The following is a 22,611-nucleotide window of genomic DNA, read 5'->3' as shown; positions in this document are numbered from 1 at the left end:
TGCCATAGTTTTCAAAGAAGATTCAACATCAATTACTTTCCAAGAAAGCTTCTGTTCTCCTGCTTTCAGGAAATCAAGATCCAAACCCACTGTCTGTGTTCAGTTCCAATACTTCATGAAACTCTTGAATAGCTTGTGGATGTTGTCTAAATTGTATTCAGGAGTAACAGACAGCCTGGTTTAATCTCAGGATGCTGTAATGTTTGTCTCAGGGACTTGGATTCGTCCAATTTGCTGAGGATAGGCAAAAGTTTCTGATTTAAAAGAGAATAAGAAATAAACACGTTTAAAATATGTGGTTGTGACCATTTATGGATGACGTAGCACCTTGACACAAGATACAGAGAAGCAGTGTTAGGGGTTGGAATGAAGACACAAGATAAGCTAGACTTCAGCTCCTGGATAATTGCAGGAGTAGGATGAAATTCTTGGCAAGAAATGGTCTGTTTACAGTAATACCACTGCATAACCAGAAGAAACTTTAGAGTGTACTTTTACAGAAGGCCAGGCAACTTATTTCAGCTAGACTTAGAGGCTGTTTCGCCTTAGGCATGTAGAGATTTTTAACAGGCTGGTGCTTTTTGTCTTAAAGCAGCCCAGGATCTGTGCTAGTAGCTTGTTCAGTGATGGTAGGTGACCCATGCCATAATGACGTGACAGATCTATCAACATTTGTTTTTTCAAAGACAAAGGCCCTCATTCTGACCTTGGCGGTCGGCGGAGAGGCGGCGGTCGGACCGCGAACAGACCGGCGGTATTAAAAATGGCATTCTGACCGCGGCGGTCACCGCCGCGACCGACCGCCACTTCCCCACTCCGACAGCCACGGCGGTCATGACCGACGGGCTGGAGTCTGCGCACTCCGGTCCGGCGGTCGACCCAAGACCGCCAACGGTATCATGACCCTGCTTACCGCTGCGGTTTCTGGCGTTCGGGAACCGCCATGCGAACCATGGCGGTAGGCACTATCGGGGCCAGGGAATTCCTTCCCTGGCACTGATAGGGGTTTCCCCCTCCCCCCACTGCCCCCCCGAGTCCTCCCCCCACACCCTCCACCCCCCTGCCACCCCCCAGAGGTGGTACGAACCCCCTCCCCACCCCCACCCCGACATGCACATACACGCACCCCGACATGCACACACCCCCAACATGCACATATACACACCCCCTACACACACACATACACAACGGGGACACATACCCGCACACATACATGCCGACATGCGCACCCGCCGAACTACACACATTGCCCATAGGCACAGCAGCACTCCCCGCCTGCATGCACGCATTCACACACCCCCTCTACACACTCACACGCACACCCCCATGCACGCACACATCACACAACACCCCCCCTCCCCCTCCCCTCACGGACGATCAACTTACCTTGTGCGTTGGTCCTCCGGGAGGTGACAGGAGCCATGGGGAGGTGACCGCCAACAGAAGACCGCCAACAGAAGACCGCCACACAGAAATGTGGGTCGTAATTCTGTGGGCGGTGTTCTGCTGGCGTGGCGGTGGAGGTTGACCAGTCTCCACTTTCCCGCCGACCGCCAGTGTGGCTGCTGGCGGTTTTCCGGCGGAACGCTCCCAGCGGTCAGAATGCGCACAGCGGCATACCGCCGCGGTCGGCGGTCTTCACCGCGGCGGTAACTCGGCGGTCTTGCGAAAAGACCGCCAAGGTCAGAATGACCCCCAAAGTGCGCAAAAACCAAAAGCAGTGTGCTACGTGTATTGGGATTTTTCTCTCAGCACATGGCGCCACCGAGCAGAAAAAAAGCCAGTGGATGTGGTTCTGAGTGGCTGTCCTAAATAAACCAGACCTTGTACAGCCCTTGCAATGTTCTCGCCACTGGAACTTGCACCAATGAGAGGATTCTCGTAATGACAGAGATGGAGCTTTCTCAAATATCAACTCATCTGTGTCTTTCCATCCTCAAAACTAAACAGAGGTTGCAGGAGCATATTAGACAGAACAGCTGCCAATGTTTGCCACCTAGTTAATTATCACATACCTACGAAAGAGTTCCTTGGACTACAGTTTTTTGTCTTGGGTGACCAGCTGGAATGTAAGAGCTTGAAAACTTGCCGAGGTATACATAAAAAGGTGAATGTATGATGCTGCATGACAGGTGTTCACAAGCAAGAATGGAAGGTGAGTTGTGTTGCACCAGGAGTATTGTGTGAAATGCTTACAAAGTTGTTTATCTGGTTTAAAATGTCCAATGTAAAAGGGTTCCTAAGGGTAACACATTTGGGTCTACAGGTAGTGATCTTCTTGCAGAATATACTTATTCTTCTAGTGTGAGTATGTGATCAGTCAGGTCTCTGCAGATACCTTAGTTAAAATTAAACAGCAGACATCCCAACTGCCTGCAAAGATCTTCTCCCTTTTTATACATCTTGGTTCCACGAGTGCAAAACAAGAGCGGAGGGTCTCACTTTTCCAACAATGTGGCTGGTGATAAGTACACCTGAATCCTTTCCACCAGGGTAGAATGAAATTGATGGTAAGTGTTTATACAACCATAGCATATTTGTACGGCTGACATAGTTAACGCTATTTCTATAACAAGTGCCTCCATCCATACAAAGGCCCTGATTATGAGTGCCCCGACAGTGGTGGGCAAATTATCGCACCTGAAAAGAAACCCTGGGAATTAAAATGTATCGGGTATGATGAATAGTCCCTACTTTCTCTTAACAATGGGGAGTATCATGCAGATTTTGGTGCTTTCTGTGCCAAAATCTGCATTTACCTTGCCATTTTTACTAGTCACATTTTTTACAGGTTGCCAAGTTCAACACAGGAAAGCTCAATGAGTGCAGAATGTATTGAATGTCTTTCAGTTGCGGTCCCTGCAGAAACCGAAGATGTGCAGGGATTGCAAAATAAAGAGACATTTGTAATTGAGGCCAAAGACTGAATTTACACAAACCACACAAATAAACAGCACATCTAACTGGTGTGTTCCCTTTAGTCTATAAGTCTAAAATGCCTACAATGAATAAAGTCTAAAACGCCTAGAATTAATAAATGTTTTATCTCCTAATAACATATTTAATGTTAAGGTTTAGTCTGCAGTTCATAGGTTGTACTACTGAATATCGAGTCCGATAATAATCAACATACAAGAATATCATGGACAGGGTATCAAGGGATAAAATATCGAAAGGAAAGTGCGTATAGGAAAGTATAAATGTACTATTCCTAGCTCCACATCTACTACCTGGTATACATATATATTACCAAGGTACATAAATGTGGAGATAGGTATAAAAAATCTATACTTACCTTTCAATATTTTTGGTTAGCTTTTTTGTCCTCAATATTTGCATGCTCCGATATTCTGGATTCCATATTCAGAGTGTACACCCAATTCATACAATGAGAAAACATGTATTTCTCTTCTTCACGCTTCTAATATGGGCTCTGTTAGAAATTGGGTCTCTAGTTGGCAGAGGTATGCACCCTATCCAAGTAGGGACCACTGTCCTAGTCAGGGTAAGTTAGTACACTCCCTAAATTAAGCTGTGCTCTCCCCCGGTAGCTTGGCACAGAGCAATCAGACTTAACTTAGAAGGCAACGAGTAAAGTATTTGTGCAATGCTTAACTACACTAACACAGCTAACACAGTGAAAGACAGCACAAAAAGACTCAATACCAGGTTGGAACAAATAGATAATATTTATCTAATTCACAATCAGACCAACAGAACAAAAACTCAAATAATCCAAAGGTATTCTTAAAGGGATACATAATGCTATTAGTGTGTCCCTCAATGATGGGAGGTTAGTACCTTTGGTTTTAGTAGAGCCAAAATCAAATATCATCCATGAAGTTGTTCCCTCGAGGAACAAGTTTGCAGAAAGAAATTGTGTAGTGCTTTCTTATGGGAAATACAATACTTGGCCCCTGGCTGCTCACGGAGTGCAGCCATGAGTTTCTTGGGGGTGTCAGGGCTTCCCCGAGGGTAAGAGTGGTTTGTGCAGTCTTTGCCCCCTGCGATGAGAGCAGCGGCACCCATCTTGCAAAGCTGCTCTGACAAACTGGCCTGCAGCATCAGGGCCAAGCTTTCTCAGGTCCCGCCCTGAGTCACAGGGAAGGCAGTTGGATTTCCAGCTCCCCGATGAGAGGTAACTCCAAGCACGGTAGTCCCACCCCAAAGCAGGTCCAGAGCACAGCGATATCGAAGCCCCCAGGGCCTGTGATGGGTTGAGGCAGGACTTGACTGGTGGCCTGAGGCAGGTGCTGGTGTTCTTGGCTTTACTCAGCCAGCTCTAGGAGGCTGGGAAGCGCAACGAAGTTAGTGGGACACAGTCAGCGCTCTAGCGTGTTCGTCTTGGGCAGGCCGCACCGTATCTCTCCGCACGGCCATGAGAGTCTATACTCAGAATCTCAGCACGGCCATAAAAAGATGTCCTTGGGGCCCTTGAGATACTGCTGGGGAGAACAGGGGGTGCAGCAGTCAGGGTTACTTCATCTTTCCCCTGGAGGTAGCTGGCAGCAGGCCAGTCCAGCAGTACCCACTGCTAGGTGGCAGTTCCTCCTGACAACACAGCAGGTTGAGTGCAACAGGCCAGCACAGCAAAGCAAGAGCTAAGTGTCAGTTCCTCCTGCCAGCACAGCACAGCAGATAGCGTAGAGTAGGCCAACACAGCAAAGCAAGTGGTTAAGTGGCAGTACCTCCTAGCAGCACAGCTTCTCGCAGTGACAGTCTCCCCAGGACCCTGGTGTGAACTGAACTGGTGAGGTTTAGGGTCCAGCATTTATACCTTGGGGCCTAGTTTCTGGAAGATTGGAGAAACTTCCAGACCTTCTTTTGAGGTCCCCAGGGTCCCTTTCCTTCCCTCCCCAGCTCCAGACACTACGCAGGAGGTTATGCAGCTCTTTGTGTGAGGAGAGACACAGCCTTGTTCAGGAGTAAGTGTCAGCTCCTCCCTCTCACCTAGCCCAGGAAGTCCCCTCTAATGCTAATGCCACAGCCAAGCTCCCTTTGTGGGTGACTGTTGTCTTGAGGGAATGCACAAAATCCAGCTGTCATCAACCCCAGAAGTGCTTTCAGAGACAGGCCAAGTCACCAAGTTCTGCCTCCCATCTTGCCTGGTTTGGGATTCTAGATCGCGGGGCCGCTTGTAGTATGTCATAGAGTCTGAGATTATATGCTTGTTTATTGTTACCATGTTGTAGATGACAAAGCACCTGCACTTTAGCACTGGCCAGCAGTGGTAAAGTACACAGATCCATAAAAGCTTTCAGAAAAACAGGAGATCAGAGGGCAAAACGTTAGGGGAGACCACACCAAGAATGCCAGATTTAACACCCTGCATGTCCTTTTTCAGTTGTGATGAAATATAAATAGTTTTTGCTGTTTATAGCACTGGTAAATCTCCTCTAATTGTTTGGCTATTTACTTTATTCTGTGGGTTTTGTGCACATTTCATTGATGTTCTCTCAACTATTTTGTAATTATGGAGACAAAACAATATTTGTTTAAAGGAAAGATATTTAGAAATGTTTAAGTGCACCATGTCCAGAACACGTCATTCAGCGTCTTTAATGGAGCATTCAGAAAAGGTATTTCTTCAAAGTAGATTTTGCCAATTACTCATGACTGAGGATGTCCTTAACAGCTTATATGAGTCATACCGCTTCTGACCTTGCACTGACTTCGTGTAGAATTCAGTGTGGCACAAAGGATGTCAAATTCGGATTTGTTCTTCACTGCCAAACACCATGAATTCCAGGAAAGACTTGTGGACAAATCTTATAAACTACCTTTTGGAAGGCGGTGGCCTGTCCATAGGATGTTAGCCGAGGTTCTCAATCCATGATGAAGTTTTTTCAGTGATGTCAGTTCACGTTTTACACGTGTATAAGCAGACATTCATGAGAGTGAGCAGTATTGCAATGCATTTGTTCTCTGATTTTTCTTTGCATTCTTTACCTCTGCTTCTATTTTATGACCATAGGTTTTGCTTCTAGCATTTGAAACATTTACTGGATTCCACGTTTGTGGACTATGCCTGGCTATTTTCTCTTCTCTGATGTGAAATGAAATTTGGTGCCTTGCTAATTACTTCACTATTAATCTTCACGTTCATTCAGGACCTACAAGATTGCCAAGGAGGTTGTTTTACCCTTTGTGTTTTCTATCTCCTAACTGGGACTCTCTTAGGGACACATTTGACACCACAGAAGACTGATAATGTCTGAAAAAACTATGGGGGTCATTCCGACCCTGGCGGTCCATGCCCGCCAGGGCCGGGGACCACGGAAGCACCGCCAACAGGCTGGCGATGCTTCCAGGGCCATTCTGACCACGGCGGTAAAGCCGCGGTCAGAAAAGGGGATCCGGCGGTTTCCCACTGGCCCAGGGAATCATCCATGGCGGCGCTGCTTGCAGCGCCGCCATGGGGATTCCGACCCCCTTCCCGCCAGCCTGTTTCTGGCGGTTTACACTGCCAGAAACAGGATGGCGGGAACGGGTGTTGTGGGGCCCCTGGGGGCCCCTGCACTGCCCATGCCACTGGCATGGGCAGTGCAGGGGCCCCCTAACAGGGCCCCATGAAGATTTTCACTGTCTGCTTTGCAGACAGTGAAAATCGCAACGGGTGCAACTGCACCCGTCGCACCCCTGCAACTCCGCCGGCTCCATTCGGAGCCGGCTTCCTTGTTGCAGGGTCTTTCCCGCTGGGCCGGCGGGCGCCCTTTTGGCGGTCCCCCGCCGGCCCAGCGGGAAAGCCAGAATGGCATCAGCGGTTTTCTGACCGCGGAGCGGCCATTTGGCGGTTCCCGACAGGCAGGCGGCTCCCGCCACCCGCCAGGGTCAAAATGAGGCCCTATGTGTGTTGGGCTTCTGAATTAGGACACCTACCTGACCTGACCCGAACTGTGGCAGGACTCTGGGATTCGGGTGCTCCTGTATGTGACACTTTGATGCTGGAGAGATAATGCTGTCTACTGAGGGAGGAGTTCATGATGGACATAAAATGGGCCAGGTTTGCGTTAATAAACAGGTATAGAGATGTCTGGGCTTGGGAAGGGTAATTTGTGGGCATGCCCACCGTGAGTTATTTCGTATTCTGAAAAAAAATCAATATAGGATGATTGAAACTTAAAAATTAATGCTTAGTGGAAGCAGGCACTGGTACAGGCAGTAAGGGGAATGTATTGATTTTCCCTAGAATCGGACGCGGTGCTTGTGTACTGCAGTCCTCAGCGTGCGTCCAGTGTTTCTGACCCTTCTGTGATTGTCCACGATTAGTAATTTGCAGTGGGAGTGCGTGCTACCATACACATTCTATGCTGAGCTGCACACATTCATATCTGAGCCATGGTGCAAGGTTGTGCGTCATGGAAGGCAGTCTGTTTGATAGTCAAGTGCAGAGGAAGGTACCAGCAACATGCTACTCTTAAAAGGGATGGCTCTGCTTCGTGTTTTTTCATTTGCGCAGTGCAGCAGAGCAAATTTGGATGCTGCGCTCCGTCGTTTGAAATCTAAGTAAATGTGGGCCCAGGAGCCATATGTTCTGTCTGAAGATGTGTTGAATGAACATCGCTGAAGGCCCATTTTTCAGTGATGGAGCCCTGGAAATTGGAGCGCCATAACTGAGAACTGGCCTTTTAAGCACTCGGAGCAGCCTTCCCCTCATTGATACGCGCTCTTAGTTTGCTCTGACTGGGTGGTTGCTCGCAGAATTACGGTTTGACATCCCGGTGCCTTAGATTGTTTGTTAGCGTTTAAAGGTGGGTGATTATTAGCAGGGATGGGGTTTTTATCTGTATATTAAAAGAAACGGATTTGTACGGTGTTTTGCCAATATTGCTGCACGATGTTTCCACTGTATTGATTACTCCGTACTTACATATATTCTCACCTCCCTTTCATTGCCGATAAAAATTGATTACAAAAAACTGAACAGACCCTTTTTCATTGTTATGTAACTTAGAATTTAAAAAATGTGTTTTATTTCTTTTTCACATAATAAATAGCACAGTAAAGAAGCATTACGATTTTTCCATCATATTTGTAAGTAACTAGCATGCTTGTGGGCGTCCGTTTTCTTTTCAAGTAGCTGTAATATTTTTCAGCTATTGAACTATTATGGGCTAGTGGCGGACCCATATCTCTCAAGCAGTATTTATACATCCTAAAGAATCCCATATCTTTTTCGGAGGTTTGAATGGTACTCATGGTGTCAGCAATGGTCTCTTGTCCGTTCGACTCCCAAGTATCGGGTGCACGTGTAGTTTCGCTTTCCTACCACTGGTGGTATTATACACAATAGAATAAGTAGAGCAATATTTACACTTTACCATATATATAGATCTAAGTACTTGCAGCTAACATATATATATATATATATATATATATATATATATATATATATATATATATATCATAGATCCAAACTCTCCAGAGAGAAAACGCACACTCAGGAATTCAAAAGTAGAAGCGTTTATTCAACACACAACGCGTTTCGGCTGACAAGCAGCCTTGATCACGTGTATAGTTTAACCCATATGCAACCCTTTAAATACCATTTTAACATCACCATAGAAACAGGACTAAGTTATTTTTTCTTTCTTTTGTACATATCAATAAATAGATTAATGAATATCCCAGCAGAACTAAAGGGGGAGATCAGTGTTGATAATATAAATAGGTAATATAAGAGGGCTGGTTTAATTGAATAAATATATATAAATATACAAATGTATATGTCTACAGCCACATAATAAATTATTATTTCATTAAATTACCACAAAATTATTAGATAGTAAAATCATTTTAAATATATATAAAAATGTGAGAATGTGATTATGCATTATTTACATTCATATAAATATAAATATAAATATTAATATACACATACTTATAGATATAAAGATATAGAATATCAAAATATAAAATATCAGTATGACTATGGCTCCATATACCAATAAAAATCATTTTTAGAGACATCATTTTAAGACAGATCACTTTTCGAGAAAAATTATCGTTTCTCTAAACACACACAATATATATTGATTTTCAAGAAAATTTCATTTTTGTAAGGTGTCACCTTTAAGTCCCAAATTTCACTCAATTCACACATAATATACGTGTTCTTTTAGAATGGAGGAGTCCGGATATTTTTCTGATTCTGGATTTTATTTTTCACAGGGATATTGGGTACACAAAAACTGTGATAAGTTTCTTTCCAAAACTCAATTATGATTCTGCATGGAGAAGGTGTCCTATGCAGAAGAAAAAGTATTTTAGGAGTATAGTATCATATGTAGAAAAGGAAGAGATAAATATATATATATTATGTGTGAATTGAGTGAAATTTGGGACTTAAAGGTGACACCTTACAAAAATGACATTGTGCGTTTTCTCTCTGGAGAGTTTGGATCTATGATATAATTAACCGGAGTGCTCTGCCGGTTGTAACGCACCACCCCTCTAGGGCCGCTTGGAGTCCGGACGTGAGCATTCTTTATGTGGATATATATATATATATATATATATATATATAGTCTTAGTCCGGAGTACCTCTTCTATTCACTCTATCAATTTTTCCTAGTTATTCAGGGCAGTATTTTTGGTTTACGCCCTTTTCAACAGGTCATTCAAACATTTTTCGAGTCTTGGGCCTTAATTGATTTAGAGTGTGTCACAATCAATCGTCACTAAAAATAAACACAATCCCATATCAAGAAATTTACATTTGGATTTTGTTTCCTTACTCTCAGTCATGATGCCCAATAGATACATTCTTTCTATCAGCAGGCCCTTCGGCTCCATCAGTTCTGTGACAATGTTGGTGATTCTGGTTCTAGTGCACTCCTGTGCTATATTATCGCTGCAGGCCCTTGAAAGGGGAAGGGTTCACACTGTTGAGCAACGTAATGCCTGTGGGATATTTGGGCAGCTTGACTCAGATGAGATTGCCCCCTTAAAATATATGTCACTGAGAGGATGGCTAGATGAGTTGGCTTGAAAGGATCTCTTAATGGGATATTACATGTTTCTTCACAAACGTGAACATAGGGGCTCAAGGAGTTTCTTTTCCTACAGAGGGCTTCCATGGAGATTATATGATGAAACCAATACAACGGCAGGTGCAAGATATGAAGCCATGAGAGAGTGTGAAGAAAACAACCTGTTGATAAATGCAGAAGTTTAAACTTTTGGCACATAATGAACCATTCAGAATTGTTTTATCCACAATGGCAGGCATAAAAGCATGACTTCACACAACAGAGACGCGCACAACTTGAAGACTTGGCTGGCATTGAGCAGAAAGATGGCTGCAGCAGTTACAGTCATGCTAAGGGAGTAGTTTAAGATTTCACAAACCCTCCCTTTTTCTAAAATTTATCGTGACACTGTAAAAACATATCGATTGTCATTAATCGATTTACTTCTTGAAACACATAATCACTAACATTTTCAAGTGAACTATAATCAGATTTTGCATCTGTGTTGTCATCAGTTTCAGGAATTTTAAGAGTGAATGAAGATGATTCTTTATTTTCAGTTAGATAATTATGAGAATATAAAGAAATGTGAGGACAACATAGACCACTAACATGATTTCTGTTATCTTCATTCCCTGACCTCCAGCCATAACCAAATCATCCAGCCAGCAAGACTAAAGGCATTGTTAATATTGCATAGTTCCTTAACCCTCTCGCCGATATAATCAATCTGATCAAGTATGACTAAAGAAACATTTGGTATAAATGAGCAAAATTCCTATCCTACTATAGTGCAGACTCTACTTTCAGCAGCAGGACATATTCGGGAGTCAGTCTTTTTTTCACAAAAGTATAACTGTTTGGGTTTCAAGTTGCTTAAATATGACTGGTACAGCTAAAGCTGTGGAGGTTGCAGTTCTTTTAAAACTTTTGCTATTATTTGAATGCCCCTGTATTGAAAAGCCCATCGGAGAATCAAGCACATGGAAGGCATTAGGTTGTACTTGTGAGCAGAGGAGGGGCTGCACCATGGTGGCCGGGGGATACTGATGACAGGGGCCCTTCCTCGCAATGAGGTAGCCTGATTTTCTCTCTGGTGAGCAGGTACCTGTAATTTATCTTCAACTGGCCAAGTAGTCAGGTGCAACTAACAAGTCATCTGCATATGGAACGAAAGAGGATCCTTCAGAGCAGATCCTTCCAAGTGCTTGGGAAAAGATGAATGGTGACTCAGTGAAACACTGTGGCAAGTGACACCCCATGACCTGGCCCCCTGAGAATGAGATGACAAAAAGGTACTGGCTAATAGAGTGTATAGGGATTGAGAAAAAAAACAGTACAAAGATCCACCACTGAACCATTGTGCAGGGGTTGTAATACAAGACAATCCAGTAGCATGTTCAGAACAACTGGGAAAGTGTGTATTACAACAGTATTGGTGACATGCAGGTCAGGCACAAATCTACACGTCTTTACTAGGATCTGTGTCCTGTAAAATCGGGGTGGTGCATACATTTTTGGTGTGCCCCAGAACCCCTTGTTTTATCAGAGCAATAATAACAGAATTGATTCCCAGCTTCTGCCTCCGGACACAATAGGTACTGGAAATACAAGGGAGTTTCTTCATTGGATTAGCCTTAATTTTTACAGTTTTGGAAGTCAGGTCACAGCCAGCATCTTTTACATGTTTTAAGGTAAAAGGCACCTGATCAAGTGTAACAGTCAAGTTTTATTAGTGTGTTCTTCCTGTCAATATCATCACTACATTCATTGGTTTCACATAGAACTTCTAAAACATAATTTTCATTCCTTTTTGGTACATTTAAATAGCCATCATTACTAATACAGTGTAGTTCAGATCTCCCCACAAAGGACTGACAAGGAAATACAGCTTAACAAAAAGCAAGTTGGTCTGTATTAGGACCAGGTTTATAGATATGGGATCAGTGATACGTTGTAGAACAAATATATTGGAAATCCTATCTGTATCAATAGAAATGCCCTAGAAAAGCAGAGAAGAAAAGTTAGATGCCTTTAGGGAAAAGTATCTAGCACTTGTATCAATAGGGGAAAAGGGGGGCTTTCGCTTAGTAACATATAAAACACATGGCCTTGTTTTGATCTACTGAAATCTAAGTGTTTATAACACAGTTGGCTCCCATCGGGTTGTCTTAAGAGGTAGGTGTAAGAAATTAGTTTATTCATTGAGGGGGGGATGAAAACCCTACTCAAGCAAAAGCCACAATCTTTGTCAGGGTGACCCACAAACGTCACTAAATTAACATGATAACGTGGCACAAAATCAGTCAGGCTTATCTTAGAGGCTATGTATAAAGTATTTATGGAGCACACAAACAGTAATAAAGTGAAAATGCAAAAATAGGAAAATCCCAAACCAATTTAGAAAGACAGGGTACATTTTTCTATATAAATTGAAACACAAACAATAAAAATCTAATCAGTAGAACTAATGCTATGCATTTTCAAAGTTTTAAGTAGATATGGTGCCTAAAAATACAATTGCCACCCACAGACATCTGGTCATGCTAGACTGAGGGAAAGTCACAAGTTCAGGCCAACCACAATTGAGCGTGGGCCAGATACCCAGACCAGGTTAATCCAGCTGAAAAAGTTATCTTTTCAAAATCCGGCGAAAAGAGTCCAGAATTTCAGGATTGTTCCTTTTCTTGTAAGGGAGTGCACTCTGTTGCCAGCCAGGGGTCTAGGACCTGAAGGTGCTCCTCTTGGGGATCAGGGACTCATCCTAGCAGAGGTCAGCACAGCTTAGGCAGGACCACTGGCATGTCTGGGCAGGTCAGGTTGCAGCAGGTCAACTGGGCAGTTGCAGGGAGGTCTCTGGAGCTTGATGGGTCCCTCTAGCTCTGAACAGGAGATCAGCCAAATGCCCCTGGAATCACTCAGGTATCCTGGGATAAAGGGAGCTTGTCCATTCAACCTTTGCAAAGAGCAGGGCAGTCCTCTGCGAACACAGCAGGCCCCAAACAGCAGGGCAGTCCTCTGGGGAAAAAGGCAAGCTTCCAGCAACAGGACAATCCTGTGGCAAGCCTCAAAGAAGTCTAAGGTCACAAAGGCTAGTGTTAGGTTTCTTTGTGTGTGTTGGTGGCAAGCACTTTGAGATGTAAGTAGGGCGGAGAACAGGTCCAATCCTTCTGTCACCTAGTTCCCTATTGTACACTGTCTGGGCCCAATATGCATTCTTAATGGGAGAGCCATTAACAGGTCCAGGCAGTTGGAAACCCCTAAAAAACTTTGGAAGCTCTTGGGCAGGGAAATGTCAACATTCTACAAGTGTTTTTTTCAAAACTGTAATCTAAAAATCTGACTTTACAATTAAAGAGGATTTTAAATTACAATTCATTTGAGAGTAAACATAACATGCCTACCTGTTCTCAATCAAACGTTAGCACTTGCTTCCAAATTTTAGAGTAATAAGGCAACCGAATGTTCTATGGAGGAGGCAGGCCTTACAGTAGTGAAAAACAAATTTAGGAGTTTTTCACTACCAGGACACACAAATCTTAAAAATACATATGCTACCTTTTAAATACAATGCATCTATCCCTTGGGGCTGTTTTAGGGACTATGCTAAGAGTGTAGTAAGAAAATGGGTCATTAATTTTGTGACCTGCACAAGTAATGGGTCCGCATTTGTCTTCCACTGGGAACTGAACACCCCACCGTGTAGTGCTTGACTCTCACAGGATAGTGAAGTGGAGCAGTCCAAGGCCTACTCAAGTGAGATGGTGTGGGCTAGCAATCCCCATTCACAGATACACAGTATTAACACTCAATAAATGACTGTACAGTCTGTGCTTTTCTTTTTATTACTAACACTACTCAATACTATGCAGCAGTTTACAAATATACATAAGCAGATCGAAATGCTTATTGGTGACATTACATAATCACTCTTACCCCTCCCAAAGGGCGATCTAGATCAACAAATCATATGTCAAAATATTCACTTGTATCAAAATGCAATAATTGAATATAACTTGGAATGAACTCCCTTAAGATGGCCAATAACGTATATATACATTTGAACATGAGAGGTTTTCAGTGTCACTATTTTAACAAAGTATTCACTAGTGACAATATCTATGCCTGTTTGGGTCATCTGTGTATTCAGTATAACCTTTTGTGTGAATAATGCAAATTGAACATAGCACCTAAAGGGGATCACATTTATAATCACTACACTGTAATTATAGACTCTCACCCATAGAGGGTGTTGCATTTTTAAACGTAGCCCTAACAGGGCATCATACTTATATTCACACTATGTGCAATTGTATCTCTTCATTCCTTGGGGGTGTTTGGAACATACACCTTAAATAACCTTTAGCATTATATAAGGCATTTTAACATAGCCTCCAAAGAGCATCACAGTTATAAATACAACACATGTAATTATAGCCTTTCACCACTAGAGGGCATCACACTCCCAGCTGTAGACCAAAAGCTCCAGCCTGGGGAGTGCTTGAAAATTTCAGGAAACCCTTGAGGGGTTATCATTTCAAAGTCCCACCCAACGTAGGGTGGAGACCATGACAATCCTTTTTGGGGGTTGGAGTTGTGCTGCTCCTGCAGCTCCCCCTGCACTTTAGCTACATTTTGGGGATGACCCCAACCTCCAGGGCCGACAACCGGGAGATGAAAACGAGGGCTTTGAATAAAAAAAATGCAGCCAGGCTCCGCAGGGCCTTATAGGTAGCTCCTCTGTGAGTGTGGGCACTTTATACCTGCAGCTCTCCCGATGCACCAGGGATCGCCACGTCTTTCTTTAGCTTGGGTTCATTTCTCTTTCTTTCTATTGGCAGGTTTGCACCATTTTTATTTTCTTTGGAGTGCTCGGTCCCACCCGGACACCCAATGTGCATCCTTTTCAAAGGGGTTGCGCGGCATTGTGCCGTCAGCCCTTTTCTTTGGTTTGAGATGCCTGTCCCACCTGGGCACCCCGGATTAGTCAACGTTGTGGAGTAGCCTTGGGAGCCCACTCCGGACAGCTTCCAAGCCAGTTCCCAGAGCAGCAGCGCTCTGGCTGCTGCCTTGGGTGCCGGAAGCATCATCCCTCTCTGCCTGCTCTTTCAGGCAGACATACACTGGATGTCTGGCCTTCCTGAACCCCCAAGACATGGGGATGGGTAGTGGAGAGGGGCAGCCATGCAGGGGTAGTGCAGCACTTCCTCTTCTCTGCTATTAGGGCCCAGGAATGGGGTCCTTGGCCCCTTCCTTACATTGCGAGAGAATGCAGTAGCGCTCCCTTGTTAACATCAACTTCACTGGGCCCAAGAATGGAGTCCTGGGCTCCTTTTTCACAATCTGAGCAGGGCAGACGGCGCTAACTCCATGGCACCTTCTTCAGGGGGCCCAGAGAGGAGGTCCTGGGCCCTCCCCTCCTTCGTGGGGGAGCACGACTGCAGTCCCTCAACACAATAACTTCTAAGGACCCGCGGATGGGGTTCTAGGCCCATTGTCCTTGGGTGGGAAAAGCTTGACAGTGCTTCCCCTTTGTTTCCTGATTCTCGGGGGGAGCCCCGGGTCCTGGCCCACCCCGGGTGCAATTCTGAAAATGTCAGCGGAGCCCTACGCGCTTTGTCACAGTGCAGAAAAAGGCCAAAGGTTGCAGCACTTCAAACACTAATAACTCATATGATCTTTGTCTCATTTTGCTCCTGGTGCAAGCCCTAGCCACCTGGACCACTTTCCTCAGCCTCCTGACCTCAAAGGTGATGAGTTTTGCAAGGAGCTGTATTCACTGGCTCCTTGCACCAGCCTTTTGCTTTGTTTTCTTCTAGACCTCTCCTCCTTGTGCAGAAGCCCAGTTTTTACCCCAACTGGTCCTCAAGGGGTGTAAGGAGACCAGCTTCCCTAGTCCTGGGGAGTGCCCTACTGTTCCTAGTCCTGAGTCCTTGGGCCAGATGGCAGTCAGGGGGTTCCTCCTTCTATTTGTCCATGGCGACTGCCTCTAGTTCCAGTATCCGGGTGAAAAGCACACCCAAGGGAGCACCCTCTCCTCTGCCCAGGACCTTTAAATGGGGTTGGAAGTGTCCAGCAGGCCCGCACCTCTGGCCTATCCTGAAGTGCAACATCATCTCTCTGCCCCGTACCAACTTCCCTACACAGTCTTCTGGGTTAGCTCAAAATGGTGTCACCCAGGAGTCACTTGCCACATGTGCTCTGGGGGTCTCAGCTTTATCCCTGGCTGACATCACTGCCAGGACCTTCCCCAGCTAATCTTCAAAGGAGCACCCCTCCAGGTTTGGCTGCAGAGGTCTGGGCTCCCTCCTTTGTTTAGTGGGCTTGAGCAGGCCCTCTTCCTGGCACATGCTGGCAGCAGACTGATTGATGCAGAGCAGTCTGCTCACCCCTTTCCTTCTCAGGGGCTGACTTAAGCACTGTTAATTGCTCGTTTTGTAGGGGGAGGCCTTTGTTCCTGCAGCTGAAGAGAAATGCAAATAACCCAGCCCAATAAGGTGATAAAAAGCCTGGGCTCTCATACTGAGCTGAGAAATATGACATTCCTGGACTACCCATAAACTGTACAGATATGTCTTTGGACTTAACAGAGCTGTTCTTTTCACACAGGTTGCACTGTTCATTGGTATGAGTCTGGATCAGATGGGAGCGGATGCGCCCTAAGGTAGCCCTCCCCATAAGTGTGTAATGGAGTGTCACTCAGACAAAACCATAAACCACATGGACGTTCCCTATATGTGTACACCTGCATTATAAGGCCTATCGCAGGTCAATACACAACAGTGCATAGTCTTGCATAGTCCCTTCTTCGCCAGGCTATTTGTGCACAGTTCCTGGGCTGTACCCATAATGAGTCTTCCACGCACATCCTTCACACATGTGTACACATGTGCGCACAGGTCTTCATGAGTAACTAGCCAAGTGCCTCCTACCCTTTGCTGTGCTGCAGCGGCATTATCTTAAAAGGCGGACACTGGCAGACCTTTTGACATGCATTTACTGTAGATGAGTTCCAGGTTATAATGTTCCACCACAGTAAAGGGTGTGAAATGAGGCGATCAAAAAGCAAAAAATCCGTGCAGATTAGATGGGCAGAACCACCTTCTGTGTATTAAAAAGGAATGTTTATGCTTGGGAAAAGGTTTATTTTGCCAGGTAGAATTGGCAGTTTAAAACTGCAGTACAGGCTTCAGTGGCAGGCCTGGGACATGTTTTGAAATACTACTTTAGTGAGTGGGACAAAAGTGCTTTTGGCTCAGTAGTAGCATTTAATTTGCATGCTCTGGGTACACATAGAACCATCTACTAGGGGCTTGCAAGTAAATCAAATGTGCCAGTTAGGTGTAGTTCAATTTTATCATGTTTTAGAGAGAGAGAGAGCACAAACGCTTTATCACTGGTTAGCAGTGGAAAAGTGCACAGACTCCTACAGCAGAAACAAATTCAGAAAAAAGGAGGGGTGAAGGTAAAAGGTTTTGGGATGGCCCTGCAGGGAGGGCCAAATTGAACAGTAAATGATCTGTTATAGGAAACTTCGGTGAATTAGGGTTCTTTGGGCCAGTGATGAGGGTATAGGACAAATTAGAACAATCCTGTGTCCAGTGTCCCAGGTGGCCACATTTGAAACATGAGGTACCACTGAGTGGAATGGAATTAACTCGAACCTTCCCTTAACTTCACGCAAACATCTAGCTGCTTGTCCTCCAGCATTCGAACCTGCCGTCCCAGTTCACTTTGATCATTCCTCCCTGGCTTCTCCACCTGCCAGTTTGTGGAAATGATTACAATTATAAAGACATTAATTTGTATTCATTTGACTCTTATTTTTACTTGTATTGCAACACAATGGTTTCAATGAAAACTAAATGAGCAAACTTCTTGGTTTGCTACCTGAAGTAAATGATGTACTATGAGTTTTAAACCATGAACAAAAGCAGCAATACAAGAATAATGCTAAAACACATCTTTCAAACAATTGGGATAATCAGCAGGGGCGTTACCTTTAGTCTGTTTGCAATTATTGATTTAGGCCAGTTAGACAGTCTTGAACAGGTGCATTTATAAGGGCTACATTACAAGGAGAGGACAATTGATCTTTTCAAGCAAGCAATGTTTGGCTTCATTCGGTACAGTGAAACATAACAATTGACTCACTTCAGCCCAATTAGGTTTGTTACATTTAAACACAGTCTCCCATTCTTTGCAGAATTTCAGAGGATTATAACACATATTGGGGAATTGTTGTTTTATAGCCACTAGGTTCACATGGGAACAAGAGACATTGATGGTTGACACGGCCCCCTGCACAGGGGATTGGGATACTCTTGCAAGGAAATGAAGCCAAATGCAGGTTTAAATGGGGTATCCTGGTCAATGTCTATGCCACTAGAGAAGAGGTGTATTGGACATTCGGGAGGTTTCTTTTGAGATCTCACTGTCCGTCTGGTCTTAGGCCTTAGGTCATAACCAGGCCGCTTGCACTCTGATTCCTGGTGGTGGAATAGTAGGGTCCTGAGTGAGACCGAGCTCCAGTGAAGGAATGTGATGTTGTGGAGTCAGACTTTCACCATGCGCTTCACTGGCTGTATCGCTTGCAGCATTTGCCCCATTCACCATACCCATTGCACGTGCCCCTGCTTCATTTTCTAGTACCACTCCTGCTCCTCAATTGCAGGTGCTGCCAATTTTCTGGCAACACCACCAGTGGTCATGCACCAGATTGTAGAACCTTAAAGCATTTAGTACATCTTCCTACTTTGCTTAAGCTAGCTCTGATTTCTCAGCATAATGTAGGGAAATGAAGTAGAGGGAAGTGGATCAGTAAGGGTTCAAGCCCTAACGAGGTCCTTCAAGTGGTTAATTTGTTAGTTTGGTATTTAAGTTACTCATGGCTTAATTTAATACCCTGTATTTGAGTTTCTTGTTTATGTTTGTTGGCGTTCTTGTACTAGTTTAGGAAGGCTGTTTTTATCTGCCTTACTTTTGGATTCCTTTAGTCTTTTTATGACATTATTTAACTGACGTATCTTTGGAAAATATTTCTTCCCATCGATACTAGTGAGCCTAACACACTGTTCTATATACCTACATGTACCGGTATGCCACCGTCCCTTTAGCTTGGACTTTTTCTTGTTTTGACTTTTTTTCCTCTATTTCCCTTTCTGCTCCCTCGTTCACAACCAGGAATACAGTAAGGTGTCTGCCACTCCTGTGCTGCAGCTTATCACATTGAGGGGTTGGAGTAGAAGAGAAAGAAGGGTAAGGATAGTACTAGCAGCCCTTCACTTGTCATTCTTGTAGAGGGAGGTAGGAAAGTGCTTTCATGTTTGTTCCCTGATCCCCTTCCTTTTGAAAGCCACCAGTGCAAACCTGTTGGGGCTTGCAGCATTTCTGGTTGTGGATGGATCACCGTGTCTCTTTCATTCAAACATTCTTCGATTAGGAGCTGTGCTAGATGTTCTAAACACTTATTTGCATCTACTCCCTGCAACTCTTCTAGAGCTGCAGCTCTGTACCATGGTGTTCCCTCACACATCTAGCTCCTAATATTCTGGGATTCACCTCCCCCTACCCTCATTATGGTGAATAAACACATCCAGACTTATATTTTATATTATGTTTTGAAGCATGCAAGCACTATCTGACCTGATTAGTGAGTCAAATGCTGGGCCGTTCTTTGCCCAAGTTTCCACCGGGAGAATGCTCTAGTTACTATTGGTGCCTGAGACTTTGAAATGGAATTTGGCCCCACTCTGCTCCCTTTTTCTGGTGATGTGTAGCACTTCCCAGCCAACTGTGCAAAGTCTAATAAAGAAACTCTCCACACAACTTTAAAGTCTGCTAATGTTTTTTAATGTTTTAATAAAAAACATAATCTGTGAATCACAGAAACGGGATACAAAGAGATTCCCTCCCATCCCAATGAACATTAAAGCTATCCAAGCAAGGACTGTCATAGGACTCTCGCCACGGGGACAAGACTGCTGGTTTTGGGTGGCAGCACCACACGTATGGGGGACTAAGTCTTACCCCACACTATTTGGGAGCTGTTAGCCTAACCTTTTTGGCCAGCTAGCAGCAGCTCACCCAGTCCCAATTGTAAAGGTGACTTCTCAGGGAAGTCGTGGTGGAGCAGATCTTACCCCTTTCTCTCAGTTACACAAATCTCACACATGCAAAAGACAAACAGAAGCAGGATTTGGTTCAATACATTTATTGAAGCAACTGTGTTCTGTGTAAAGAGTCATGAAATGTAATTATTAGGACAGTGAAACACAGAACTATTATCTTTGTAACGAAACAAGAGAAACAGATTAAAAGTCCCAACATCCTGTCACACTAGTGAATCTAAAATCCCTACCTGCACTACTAAAATTTTACATGACCGCAATAGCAGTGTTATCCCTAATTTGCCTGTACTAGTCTCTGCAAGGGAAGACCCATCCCCTTACCTGGATAATTAGCAGGTGGGTTGCCTGATGATCTGCTGAAGTCCTCCCAGGTTTTTGGAGTGATGAGGCCAAGTCTAGAAGAAATGCAACAACATGGTACAGCATAAGATGGCTGGCTGAAATGTTCCCCTCTGACCTCGTTTGTGGCAACTTGTTGTTTTACAACAAAACGTGTTGTTCTGAGAACTGCCATGACTTGATAATGCGTTTTTTCTGTGTAGGGTAGAAATTGTACTCTTTGGACTGGCAATACTCTGTAAATTATCATTTGCAGCCTCATACAACCTTGGGCTGGTCATAAGAAGAAATGTTGTGCAAAAGAACTAATAGCAAATTCTGTATAAAAGGGCAGCTGATAAAAATAATAAAACATCACCACTAAAATAAAGCTTTTTCCAAAATAATGAAAAGGAATAAATGAAATGAACTTGGTGAAAGGGCACAGGCCACAGGCCTAGAACTAAAATAAATGTGCCCATGCAAAGCGCTAAAAAAAACCCACAACAGGACAAGTCACAAATTAATACTTTTTCGTACATAGGTCTCCGGTGGAGATCATATGATGAAACCAAAACAAAAGAGTTACATAGGTGTAGGATTATAAAGTCAAGGGAGTGTGTGCAAATTCCTTCAGTTAGATACAGAAGTGTAACCATTTGGCGCTGAGCAAGCTATTCAGAAATATCTTGTCTACAATGCCAGCATGAGACTGAGGCATTGCACATAAGAGTCAGTCTCATATTGGGGACATGGTTAGCACTGAGCAGAAAAATTTCTGCAGCAGTTGCATTTATGCTAAGGCAATAGTTTCAATTTCACAGAAAGGCAGAAGTATGTAATTTAGGCTGCCACCAGCTGGTGTCTCATGTTTGTATCCTGTCCGAGTTTGGCACGTTTTTGATACCAAGTATCTTGTGTCATTAATTGCTAATTAGATGTTTCAAATAAAGTAAAACCAAAGGTGGTAATCCTGGGTCTGGTCAAAAAGGGGGAAGAGAATAACTCACTGGATGCATGAAAGTTAATTGTTTATTTGTTGCTTGTGGCCCGGCTGCTGAGCTCAGAGTTTTGGTTCAGTCAGCTAGCCTTGTCACTGCATACTTAGTTGTGTTTGAAAGTAAAGATTTTGGGCCATATGTACAAACACATTTTCCCATAGACACAGAATGGGTAAAACCCTTTGCTACATCTGCCCTTTATCACATAAAAAGCGATTATAGAAAAGAGGACAGAGGGATCCTCCCTCCCACAGTTTTGGTTCCCCTTTATTTAGTACTTGAGTCAAAAATAGTTTGCTGCTGCTATACTGCTTATTATGTGTTCCTCTACTGGGTGGTGAACTAAAGATTATGTTTTGGCATGCCTGTGGTTTTGACAGACCCTGATGGCTTACTCCGGTAGACCATGTTGATGCTGCTGCATCTGATGGCTAAATATATACTTATCCTCTTACAATCTGAATACAAACCTTGTGTTATAGATAAACAGATTCTCTACACCTTAAATATGCATGAGAAGTACATAAAGGTGATCCAGAAATTCCTATAATCTATTATGCCAGAAATCCTACAAATTTCTTCCCGTTTTTGGCCATCCTTCTTTAATTTTTAAATACAATGAGCTTAAATACGGTGTTGCAATTTATGTGTTACCGTAAACTGCCATGGGGACTAGGCGTTCGCCTACTTACGTCAGACTCTATGGGACGATTTGATAGGAAGCATACCTGCACCAAGGATAGACAAGATACATTTCATAGACCATCCTGTATATAGGGCTTATTACTAGTAATCCAGGAAATGATGTCTTTACACCACTTTGCATAATTACACGCTGTTCACTCTAAACATTTACCACGCAGGTAGTAGAGTTACAGAACGCAACCAGTGGTGCTTTTGTTTAAATGTATCCTCATACCAAAAACTCACGCGAGGATGGAAGTGGTCATTTGATGATTTTCTACTTGCGCAAAGTGATGTGAGCATGTCGGGAAATCCTTACTTGCTTGTAAAAAGCAGACATTCCTTCTATGATCGGGGCTTTGAGCTAGTTCTTCTGATCTACGCTGAAGACTGAAAGGATCTTTGTGGCTCTTCCAGAGTGGGGCCACACATTTGTGCAGTTTCAAGTGCCTGAAGTACCAGCTACTGCTCATTCATTATTGGCTAGTAGAGTTTCTACCTTGCTTT

Source organism: Pleurodeles waltl, chromosome 11, assembly GCF_031143425.1.
Source record: "Pleurodeles waltl isolate 20211129_DDA chromosome 11, aPleWal1.hap1.20221129, whole genome shotgun sequence".
In the NCBI taxonomy this organism is placed as follows: Eukaryota; Metazoa; Chordata; class Amphibia; order Caudata; family Salamandridae; genus Pleurodeles; species Pleurodeles waltl.
Note: the sequence above shows the minus strand (reverse complement) of the source record.